Below are 10,693 nucleotides of genomic sequence, written 5' to 3' on the forward strand. Positions count from 1 at the left end.
GGGGGGGGGGGGGGGTTGGACAGGGAGGTGGTCTCTCTGACCTCGGGGCAATGGGTGGGGGAGCTCTCTAGGACCTGGTGGTTTTGGGGCGGGGAGCACTCCCTTTCCGTCCAGGGGATGATGCTCCCTCCGTCCAGCCCTGGATCTCATCCTTACCTTCCACCCGCCGCCTCCTCCTCCTCCGGTCTGGTGTCTCTCGCCCAGTCCCGGGCTGACGGTGTTTGCACGGCCTGCTCACTCACTCACACTCACCGGGCTTGGGCTTGGGCCTGGGCCTGGGCCTGGGCCTTGGCCTTGGCAGGGGCCTGGCCTTAGTCTGGTCTCTCCGCGCCTTCGCCTAGGCCTGGGCCTAGTCTCTCCGGGCCCCGGGAGCTGCAGGAGAGCGCGCGGCCTCGGACCGACACAAGCCCCGCCCCCCGCCGTCTCCATGGAGACAGTGTTATCTTGGGCGGAGGGGGTGAGGTGAACATAGAAAGGTGTCAATGTGTGTGATTTGGAGGGAGACTGGGTAAAGGTGGAGCATGGGGGAGGGTCAGGAGAGACAAGGAGGTTTCTTTTAATTTGTTGCTGGGATGTGGGCATCAATATCTGCCTCTTCCACCCCACACCTTCATTGCCCAGAGGGCATTTGAAAGTCAACCCCATTGCTATGGGTCTGGAGTCACAAAGGATATCAGTGAACCATATGGGCTGGGGGTTCATGTGTCAATCGAGATCACAACTATAATTAGATTAGATTACTCACAGTGTGGAAACAGGCCCTTCGGCCCAACAAGTCCACACCGCCCCGCCACCCACACCCCTACATGTACCCCTTACCTAACACTACGGGCAATTTAGCATGGCCAATTCACCTGACCTGCACATCTTTGTGACTGTGGGAGGAAACCGGAGCACCCGGGGAAAACCCACGCAGATGCAAACTCCACACAGTCAGTCGCCTGAGGCGGGAATTGAACCCGGGTCTCTGGCGCTGTGAGGCAGCAGTGCTAACCACTGTGCCACCATGCCGCCCAAAATTGTTGATTTATTTATTGTCAAGTGTATTTGTTACATGTATATGTCACAAATACAGTGAAGGGTGCTGTATAATGTCGCTCCTGTCCGGAGTATTCTTGAGAATAACCGAAATAAACCAGACATAGAGGATAATGGCAGAAAAATAAAGAAATGAAGTTAAAAGTTTAACAGCACAGCCCTTCTTAAGTGCTCAGCCATGACCAGTGCAGACGTTATTACACCAGCTTTTAGTTCTACATTTTTTACTGAGGGAGGATGTTATGAAACTTGAAAGGGCTCAGAAAAGATTTACAAGGCTATCGCCAGTGTTTGAGGAATTGAGCTATAGGCAGAGTTTGAATAGGCTGGGGATGTTTTCCCTGGAGCATCGGAGGCTGAGGGGTGACCTTATAGAGGTTATAAAACCATAAAGGGTTTATAAATAGACAAAGTTTTTTTCCTTGAAGTTGGGAGTCCAGATCTAGAGAGCATAGGTTTAGGATGAGAGAGGAAAGATATAAAAGGGACCTAAGGGGAAAATCTTTTATGCAGATGGTGGTACATATATGGAATAAGCTGCCAGAGGAATTGTGGTGGCTAGTACAATTGCAGCATTTAAAAGGCATCTTGATAGGTATATGAATAGGAAGGATTTGGAGGGATATGGGCCAGGTGCTGGCAGGTGGCACTAGATTGAGTTGGGATATCTGGTCGGCATGGACAAGTTGGACCGTAGGGGCTGTTATCATGCTGTACATTTCTATGACTATGACTCTACAAATTTACCATCTGTTATAGTGGAATTTGAAACCATGTCCCCTGAGCATTAGTCTGGCTTACCAGTATCGTTACCACAGTCTCCTCTGGTGGGCAGTAAGGGTGGGAATTGGAGGAAGGGAGGAAGTTGGGACTCGAGTAGGGGAATTGGGATGTGATGATTTGGGACGGTGGGGAATTACATGGTGTGAAATGGGGGATATTGGATTGGGGGGGTAATAGGGAGAGAAGGGAAAAATGGATGAGGGAATATGGAGGGGGAATAGGAAGGTGGGGCAATTGGGAATGACAAGGAAAAAGGAGAATGGGAAGGGGGACTTTGGTGCAAAGCGGTAACCTTGGAAAGAGGGTAGGGTGGGTGGATAGGAGAGAGAAAAGATGGTTAGTTATCTTTTTTCACTAAAATGTGGTGTTTCACTTAGAGGTTGTATACTTGGCTACTGCTTTTGCCCCTACAGTAGTTTAAAAGGATAGCAACTTGCTGCAAACATTTTGGGCCACTGACCACTTAGGCAGGGCAAAACACCCCACCGACCATCTAATATTCTCACCCCCCACCCCCACTTCAAGTTGCCACTGCAAATACAAATTAGAATTAATGAGAACTTATAAAAACTATGGACATTTCACTGTTTTTTACTACTACATGGAACACATTTGCGTATTTGTTTATTAAATATCAGAAGTCAATTATTAATGCCAAATCTTCATATTAATTCAACAAGCAAGCATGTATGTTTGAAACAGTATGTAAAATCTTGGCATCCTTTTAAAAAGCTAAAACTTACATCAATACTAATTGAACAAACTCAACAGTAAGTTAAATCTTGCACATAAGTTTTGTCCATGTTATGATGACTCATGGAAGCCAGGCTGCTTACATGACATATGATGAGGATGAGAGTGCTGGTCATTTTCCTGTGGTCTCATGTGGTTTTGCACATCAGTGATTTCTACTTTGAGCTAACCTACACAGCACCTGGAAGACCGTGGTGTACCAGTCAATTTGGAGCCACTGTCAGAGAAGCTGCTCGTACTTGGCCAACAGATACATCAGAGAGGCCAGTTATCCAGTTATTCTGCTTCTTCTCTAAGTAGATATCTGCATTTAGCGGTTCCTCTCTGCTTGAACAGTTTTGTGCCCAGAAATGAGAGATGGGTGGACCAGAATCCCATCCACTCCAAAGTCTGGTACTCTAGCTTCAACGTGCTGATAACAAAGATGTAATGAAAAAGACAGTGCTGGCCTTCGTAGCAAGAGGATACAAGAAAAGGAGCAGGGACATATTGCCACAGTTATAGAGGGCCTTGGCGAGACCACCCTTGGAGTACTGTGGGCAATTTTGGTCCCCTTATCTGAGGAAAGCTGTTCTGCCTACTGAATGAGTGCAGCAGAAGTTGACCAGACTGATTCTTGAATGATATAATTGATGTATGAATTGGATTGGTCAGGACCAAATTCCCTAGAGTTTAGAAAAATGAGGAGGGGGGCTGGTGAGATTGCTTAGAAACCTGTAAAATTCAACAGAATTAGACAGGGTAAATTCAGGAAGGTTGTTCCCAATGACAAGGGAGTCTAGAACCAGGGGTCACAGTCTAAGGATATGGAGTAGGCTATTTAGGATTGATGAAGAAATTCTTATTATACCAAGAGGGTGGTGAGCCTGTGGAATTCCACACCACAGAGAGTGGTTGAGGACAAAACATTGAATGTTTCAAGAAGGGGTTAGTTGTAGTTCTTAGGGCTAAGGGGGGCAGTGATTAGCACTGCTGCCTCAAAGCACCAGGGACCTGGGTTCAATTTCAGCCTTGGATGACTCTTTGTGTGGAGCTTACTCGTTCTCCTGTGTTTGCACAGGTTTCCACCGGATGCTCCGACCATCTAAAAATGTGCAAGTTAGGTGGATTGGCCATACTAAATTGGCTCATACTGTCCAGGGATGTGTGGTGTGATGAAGCTGTTCCTTTAACAAGTCCTTTATGCAGTCCTTGGTTTTCTTTTCAGAGAGGTCGTAAATGACGCAAACTCCGAAAAGTCTTGGGTGTAGGGTTTTAGGGCCAGTTTGATAATAGCTAGCAGATACTGCCTCAGGAAAAGGCCTTCAAGTTAAAAAATGCTTGTGTGGCCAGTTCTCCCAGCTCAGCTTCCCTCTGGTTCGGTATTTTTAGCAGGGGTGTGAAAAGAATGCTGAACTCACTGAAGCAGATCCAGGTTGGTCCTCTCTCTCTGACTTTTTTTCTTGTAAGAATCTGTGTTTGATTTTACCTTTTGTGCCAAGGGGTGTTTATGGAGGTTGTAGCAAGTATTTGGAACAGCATCATTAAGTTGGGATGATCTGTTGGGTTTTCAGAGAGGTTAAATGATTCAGTATTCTGTTTTCTGTTTTTTTGTGTTTCATTCAGTAATCTTGTAAATAAATTCTGTTTTGTTTAAAACTAAGTGGTTTGACCAGCTGATTCTCGCATGGGATATCTACTTTACACCAGCTTAAAACAACCCGCGAAGTTAGGATCTGGGCTACCTTCTTGAAGTGTTTTGAGGGGGTCTGGCCTGGTCCATAACAGTAGTCTAGGTGAAATAGCCATGGGAGATGCAGGGTTCTATGGGTAGTGTGGGGGACTGGGTAGCATTCTGTTCAGAGGGTTGATGCAGACTCAATAGCCTGAATGGCCTCTTGCCACACTAGAGATTCTATGGATCAAAAGTTTAAGGTGAGAACACGGAAACAACATTATGTTGGATGATCGGGCATGGCAGAGCAGGCTCAAAAGACTGAGTGGCCTACTCCTGCTCCTATTTTCTATGTTTCCATGATTTTTAAAGTTCGATGATTTAAATCCTCTCACTATAAAGGCCAACATTGACTTTTTCATTCTGTCTTTGTTATGGGAACAATGAACAGCTGAACAGCTATTTGTTGTTTTTCCCACTTGCTTTTGTAATGGTCTAAATTTCACATGGAAAAAAATGTTTCTCATTATCAAGGGGAATGTTTTTCGTTGTGATTGTATCACTGTCAACATTAAATCTTTATCAATATACTCATATTTCAATTAAATCAAAATAAGTTTTTGGGTTTGTTATTTATACTGTACATTGATCCTTCTGTGCAAGTAATTTTCTCTCTGTTCCAAATCACATTTGACAAGATAATAACTTTGTATAAATATATGATCAGCAGATGGTTGTTTGTAATTTCCCCACTTAGGAGATTTCATATGACATCTGGGAAATTCTATATTTAGTCTTCTATGTAGAGAATGTTCCTAATGTTCCTAACAAATTGCTATACAGTATGTTGAACCAGTAGAAGTCGCTGGGTTCATTAATTAACATGGATTTGAAATCCATGAGAAACAATACAATTCAACCTGTACAAAATCAATGGTTTTGCTAACTAATTACAGATAATACTAAAATAACTGAATGCACATAGACCATAATGTGCATAATTTGTCCGTAATCATCATCTCGTCTCCAATCTGCAAACGGTACACATAAATCCTAAACAGTTAATACAAGGTTATGCAATACTAAAGAGTACTTGAAATGAACAACAAATTAGTTAGCCTGGTGGAAACATGTGAGTGTTGATTGAGATTCAGTTCACATGCAAAACATTAATTCTTTTTTCCAGAGGTTGATTGACTAGCCAAATATTTCCAACTTTTTCTGATTTTATCTTGTCTTTTTTATTTTCCAGCATTCAGTAGTTAATTTTTACCTCTATTAATGAAATAATTCTTTATGTAGTCTAATTATTTTCTAATAATATTTGATTTTCATGTGCCACAGAGCTTCTGAAGCTGAGGTGGCCCTTTGGCTTCTTTGACCAGCCACTACCCATGGTGCTAATTTTAACAATGCATGGATAGTAGAAGCAAGACAACTTTGATCATCCATTATACAATGCATTTGATTTCACTGACTTCAGTAGGGAAGATTTTCAGACTTGGTGATTATTTCAATGTAACCTATTTACAGTATCTTCTAAGGTCAAAATTACCCACAATTGTGCAAAACCATTCCATCAATTTCCCTTCCTCCAGGGGTATATGAACTCCACTGCCTTCTCCAACTCGGTGTTGAGATTGTGAATTCACTCGGTCCATCTCAGACACCTCCCTCCCCTTTCTTGACCTCTCCATTTCCATCTCCAATGACAGTCTGCAGATGGATGTTTACTATAAACTCATAGACTCTCACAACTACCTGGACTACACCTCCTCCCAACCAGTACCCTACAAGAACTCCATCCCGTTCTCCACCTCCACTGCATCTGCTTGGACGAGGAGACATTCCACTCCCAAGCATCCCAGATGTCCACCTATTTTGAAAAATGTGCTTTTCCCCCCTCTGTCATCCAGAGAGCACTCCACTGCACTGTCTCCATTCCCTGTTCCACTGCTCTAAACCCTTCTCCTATAAACGTAATAAAGACAGGGTCCCATTGTCCTCATCTACCATGCCACCTGTCTCTGCACCCAATGGATCATCCTTAAACACTTTTGCCAACTCCAACTGGATCCCACCACTAAGAACATCTTCCCTTCCCCACCCTTCTCTGCCTTCCGCAAGGACCATTCCCTTTGCCAATCCTTGGGTTGCGCCACTCTCCCCACCAAATCCCTCAAACCTCCCCCTGCAACCGGAAAAGATGCAAAACCTGCCAGCACACCACCCTGCTCACCTCCATCCAGGGCTCCAAACAGTCCTTCCAGGTGAGACAGACCTTCAGCGTTGTTTACGGTATCTGGTGCTTCCGATGTGGTCTTCTCTGCACTGGGGAGACCAAATGTAAATGAAGTGAATGTTTTGCCGAGTATCTCAGCTGGGCCCGCAGGGGCTGACCGTACCTCCCAGTCACCACTCATTTTAATTCCCCTGCCCACTCCCTTTCTGACATGACCATCCTTGGCCTCCTCTATTGCCACAGCGAATCTGACCGCAAATTGGAGGAACAACAATCTTCTGTCTGGGCAGCTACAGCGCAGAGGACTCACCATTGAGTTCTCCAATTTCAAATAGCCTCACTTCACATCCCCCGAATCCCTTTCTAGCCCCTCCCCCTCCATTCCATTCCTCTCATTGACCCTTCCTTCTAGCCACCAACTGGAGTCATTCCTCCCATTGACCAACCAGGTCGTACCCTCTACCTGTGTTCACCTATCCCCACCTCACCACCCTGCCTCTCCCCAAAGCCCCCAATCTGCGGCTCCCCTTACACCCACCCCCAAGTCCTGAAGAAGGATTACACCCAAAACATTGACTTCTCCATCTCCTGTTGCTGCCTGGCTTGCTGTGTTCTTCCAGCCTCCTGCTTGTCTACCTTGGATTCAAACATATGCTTTTTTTTGTCTCTAACCGACACTGTGAACACAGCAAGATTCTGAATAAAATTTCTACATTATGTTGCTGTGTGTTTGTATTCATATGGGATTAACACTAGGAACCTTATTTAAGAAAAAATCTCATTGTCAACATCGAATCATGTCTAAAATTTTGTTAAAAATCAAATCATCATATCACCACCTGCAAGTTCCCATCCAAGCCACTCACCATCCTGAATTGGAAATATATCACCATTCCTTCACCTGTCACTGGCTGAAAGTCCTGGAATTCCCTCCCGAAGGGCATTGTGGGTCTACTACAGCACATGGACTTGAGTGGTTCAAAAAGGCAGCTTGCAATCATCTTCTCAAGAGCAACGAGGGGCAGGTAATAAATTCTGGCCCAGCCAATGATACCTATGTCCCATGATTGAATAAAGAAAACAACAATGATAATAAGAGTGGGAAGAAATTACCCATGGTGAATTTGGTTTACTCTTTGATAATGTTTTGACCAGAGTGAAAGTCATAGTTTTGTCTAAGAAACGGAAAGTCTAAGTGTGATTAAAGAAATAACAGTCTCGGGAGCAACTTTCAGGTATTTTTCTATCATGTATGGTGACCAGAGCATTGGCTAAACAAAGTCAATCACCAGAGGCCACAGTAATACCAGCTGTTAGTATAGTCAGTATAGTGATGGGGATGACTTAAAGAAGTATTTACACCTCTTCATTAATTGAGGCTTAGAAAGCAAATCCAGAAGTGGCAAGGTAACACAGTCCGCTGAAGCTGAGGCTGAAGGCCTTCTGGCGTGTTCTAATGTTAAAAACAAATTTCTGATGAGCAAGTGGAGACATCCTCCTAAAGTTGCCAATTAAGAATGACAGCTTTACATCAAAGAGTGGGACCATCCAGATATTGAAAGGAGATATTCCAAGTTGCACATGATATTTCTATGGCAGAATATACAGGAACACAGAAAACACAAACACTGATAAACAGGCACTTTACTGGCCAAGACCTCTTAGGAACACAGTGCAGTTTTGTAAAACATGCTATACATGTCAGTTAGTGTGGAAACCTCACATAATTAATACACACACAGGTTTCTCAGTCGAAAGGAAACAGACTGTATATGACCATCACTGAAAATAAAAGTGAGACATTGCAGGTATGGATACAACAATCCTAACTCCAGAATCTATTCCTTTAAAGACAATTACATCTAAGGTAGCAGTGGAAAAATTAACTCAGTCTTTCACTTGCTATGGACCACCAATTGAAATATAACAGACCAAAGTTCCAGCTTTACGTCTACATTTTCAGGACATAGTAAGCAATTTGGCTATACCTATCATTCACAAACATTCAGAGCTTTGGAGAGATATCACCAAACTGAGAAAACTATGATTAAGGTATACAGTCACTGACACCCACAGATTAGGATGCAGAATTGGAGTTAATTTGTTATTTGTTGCCAGAGATTCCCTTTGAATTAGTCTATTGGTTTTATTCAATTTGAATAGATCCATGGTCATGAGACAAGAGATCTATTGAAATTGTTTACGGAAAAGTGTTTAAGGAAGCAAAAAGGTGAATCCTCAATGTTGGATTATGTGTGCATGCTCCTAGAGAGAGATCAACAGGAGCATCCAAAGTATCTCAAGAGTACTTAAAGATATCATCAGCAAAGATGAAACAAAGGGCAGATAAACCGGTGACAAGTAGAACATTTCAAGCAAGAGACAAAGTGTTAGCTTTATTCCATGAGAAAATGAGATTCAGTAGTCCATACAAGGTTGTTAAGAGGGTTAGTAAAATGACTTATCTGGTAGATACACCAAACTGCAGGAAGAAAAATCAGTTATGTCATAATAACAAGTTACAAAAAATCATCAAGGAGAAGAAGATAAGAAAGAGCGAATGTGTCGAGTAGTGGAGGATGATGGAGAAATTAAGAATGAGATTGAAAAAGTGTTTACAAATGGATCTCTTACAATATGACTAGCCAATACAGAAATACTGGGATGGTTAAACAATGTATTCTTGAACTTAGATGAAGATCAGTGGGAAGATCTAATAAGGTTACTTAGGAAATTCAAGGAAATCTCTAGAGATACATCAAAGTGTACAATGTTAACTAGACGTAATATGGACACAGGGAAATCTTTACCAGGAAAAAGCATCATCATGGTCCACTCCTGTCCCTATTGCCTTATGGTTTTATTATTGATTAAGCCCAGAAGAAAACAAGCTCAGGTGGAAATGGGATGCTGGAGAACCACTTGGTTAACCTAGCAAAGCAGTAGATTAGCTCTTAGCTATTGACGATATTCTTGCATAAGCCCTCAAGAAGAAAATATAATAGCAGATATATTATCAAGAATATAATTATACTCAGACAATTGATAAATATTAGTGGAGGATGTCCTTTGGCAAGAGAAGCCCTGTTAATGATGAAACCTGTTATGAACTACTTTCATCTTCAATAGCAGCATATTTGGCAAATTAATCATCTTGCGGAGACATTTCTTCAGCCAGAGAGTGGTGGGCCTGTGGAATTCATTGCCACAGAGTGCAGTGGAGGCTGGGACTCTAAATGTCTTCAAGACAGAAATTGATAAATTCTTGATGTCACAAGGAATTAAGGGCTACGGGGAGAATGCGGGTAAGTGGAGTTGAAATGCACATCAGCCATGATTGAATGGCGGAGTGGACTCGAAAGGCCGAATGGCCTTACTTCCGCTCCTATGTCTTATGGTCTTATTTGTACTCCTCAAGTCCCCGCTGCCATTCATTACGTTCATGGCTGATCATTAAGCTCAATACCCTAATCCCACCCTCCACTAATATAGCTTTATCCCTTTAGTCACAAGAGTTGTGTCTGATTCCTTCCTGAAAATACATAATGTTTTGGTCTCAACCACTTTCTGTGGGAATGAATTCCACAGGTTCACTACTCATTGGGTGAAGAAAGTTTTCCTCATCTTAGTCCTAAAAGGTTTATCTCTCATCCTTAAACTCTGACCTCTAATCCTGCTCTCCTCCATCATTGGAACCATTCTTCTTGCATCTAACCTGTCCAAATCTGTTAGAATTTAAGATGTTTTTATGAGATCTCTCTCTAAACTCTAGTGAATACAATCCTAACCTACTCAGTCTCTTCTCATACTTCAGTCCTGACTTCCCAGGAATCAGTTTGGCAAACCTTTGTTACACATTCTTTAGCAAGAATATCCTTCCTCAGATAAAGAGACTAAAACTGCACACAATATTCCAGGTGTGGCCTCACCGATACACCAATAAATTGCACCAAGTCATCCTTGTTCTTGTACTGAATCCTCTCTTTATGAAGACCTACACAGAGTCTGCCTTCTTTACTCAGTTGCACTTGCACATTTGGTTACAACCACGTCTCATTGAATGTTCCTTCCTCTCAATTTACAAGCAATCAAATAATAATTTGCCTTCCTATTTTTGTTACCAAGGTGATTAACCTCACATCCATTTACATTATTTTGCATCTGCCACACATTTGCCCACTCACTCAGCCGATCCAAATCACACTGCAACATCTCTGCATCCT

The 10,693-nt window shown here is 42.8% G+C and overlaps 1 protein-coding gene across 4 annotated transcripts in view; it reads right to left on the bottom strand.

The window, feature by feature from the left end:
* The window catches only part of vamp4 (vesicle-associated membrane protein 4), a 58,106-nt gene extending 57,668 nt beyond the window's left edge, over positions 1–438 (bottom strand). For 2 of the 4 annotated variants that reach the window (XM_043699877.1, XM_043699874.1), the window contains exon 1: positions 157–438. The gene's annotated coding sequence lies outside the window, so the exon portion shown is untranslated. The remainder of the gene's footprint in view (positions 1–156) is intronic. The other 2 variants (XM_043699876.1, XM_043699875.1) reach the window with 2 other exon arrangements.
* Positions 439–10,693: the final 10,255 nt, after the last annotated feature.

Source organism: Chiloscyllium plagiosum, chromosome 11 (genome assembly GCF_004010195.1).
Source record: "Chiloscyllium plagiosum isolate BGI_BamShark_2017 chromosome 11, ASM401019v2, whole genome shotgun sequence".
In the NCBI taxonomy this organism is placed as follows: Eukaryota; Metazoa; Chordata; class Chondrichthyes; order Orectolobiformes; family Hemiscylliidae; genus Chiloscyllium; species Chiloscyllium plagiosum.